The sequence below is a fragment of the Athene cunicularia genome, assembly GCF_003259725.1.
Source record: "Athene cunicularia isolate RWA chromosome 5 unlocalized genomic scaffold, athCun1 chr5_part2, whole genome shotgun sequence".
NCBI classification, from domain to species: domain Eukaryota; kingdom Metazoa; phylum Chordata; class Aves; order Strigiformes; family Strigidae; genus Athene; species Athene cunicularia.
In genome coordinates, this window is record NW_020799102.1 from 9,019,399 (window position 1) to 9,021,058 (window position 1,660).

Consider the following 1,660-nt stretch of genomic DNA (forward strand, 5'->3'; position numbering starts at 1 on the left):
TCCTATTCTCGTTTCAGAATCCTCCCATTTTTTTCTCTTCCTGTAGCGACTTCCCTGTTTCCTAATTGCCTAAACTACGTGAAGCTTAAGACTAAATCTGACTGTATAAGTGCAGGCCCGCTTCATAAGCTATGCAGGCCCTTGTGTTACATAGGTAGGTTACATCCAGAAAGGGCAGTGGGGTGACATTGAGTCCCAAGCTTGTATTTGCACTGGCATCTCCCAGACAGTTGGTTAGCACCACAGCTGCCCGGTCTGTTGCCTCCTTACTTGCAATGGCCACTGCAGAAAAGTCCTGATACTTATCACAGTCTCCACCACAAACACCAAAACCCATACCCAGTGCACAGTTGTGCTGGTAGGAAACAGCACCCACCACCTCACTCAGACTGCTCATGCAGATGTGCTCAAACAGATTCACTACTTCCTCCAGCTATTAGTAATAATAACCCTTCTGGGGTTATTTTCCCTTTCTATATCAAAGGTGCAAAAGAGAGTCTATTATAAATCACTATTCCATGTATAGGCTATGTATCAGATTCAGATACCCTGCCCTGCTCCCCTGCAAAGACAGCGTATGTTTGCTTTGGCCAGCTGAATATTGTTTGTGCTAGGAGAGGTAGAAGACGCCTCATGCAGCTAGACATGCTACAGAAAAAGATACCAGGAGCTGGTTTAGTGTCATAGTGCAAGAACTTAAGCTGAAGTACATGCAATCCCCACAGGAAGCCATGTCTCACCCTGTGAAGAACAGAGTTTTTGCTTCTGCACTGCAAGTCACAACCAGACCAGCACCAAGAAGGCAGTAACTTACAAGGCACAGTCCTGCCCTGCTACAGAGCCATTAGCTCTGGAGTTTTAAGGGATGAGGCAAAAGTAGCCTCTCATCCAAACATGCTGCATCTGCACCAACACTCCTAACTTCACTTCCACTTCTCATGCTCCTGCTACTGCCAGCTGAGAGCTGTACTTGTGAGCCATGACATAAGACAGGCAAGCGGTGAGGCTGGTATAGCTACAAGCCTAAAACCTTCTCACTCCAAAGCTTCAACGTCCAAACTCTTCAAGCAACAGAGCCAAGCCCCAGTCTGGCAGGAGATGCCTTCTGTATCACCCACTTGGAATTTCCTTCAGTTGTACGGTCCCTTAAGGAGCAAAGCCTGACCCCTGTCAGAGGCAACCATTTCCACACTCCATCACAAGACACACAAAAATAACATGCCCTGCACAATCTCACCTTCCTACAAGCACTTCACATTGCTTCAGCTGCTAAGCTGATCCCAAGATAGTCAGGCTGACTTTTCCAGGGCAACCCCACACTAATTCCATTCACAGTGACAGCAATGGGGCCTCAAATTCAATGTTTCCCTGGAAAAAAAAATTCTACCTAAATTACTTCTTCAAAATAAACTCAGTGCCTTACTTAACACTCAAAAGTTCAAGCTGCAGCAGTTCTGGGAGGACAAAAATCAAAAAGGGAGAGACCAGGACAACATAAATCAGGGTAAACATGTAACTTTTCTACATTTCTGCAGTTCCAGTGCAGTCTAAGCAGGGCCAGCTCTGGCTTCCAGTGGGGATGCAGTTAAGGGACAGAGGGAAGGATGAGGCTTCAGCAAAGAAAATCAAGAGAAGATTTGAAAGCCATGAGAAAAATTGG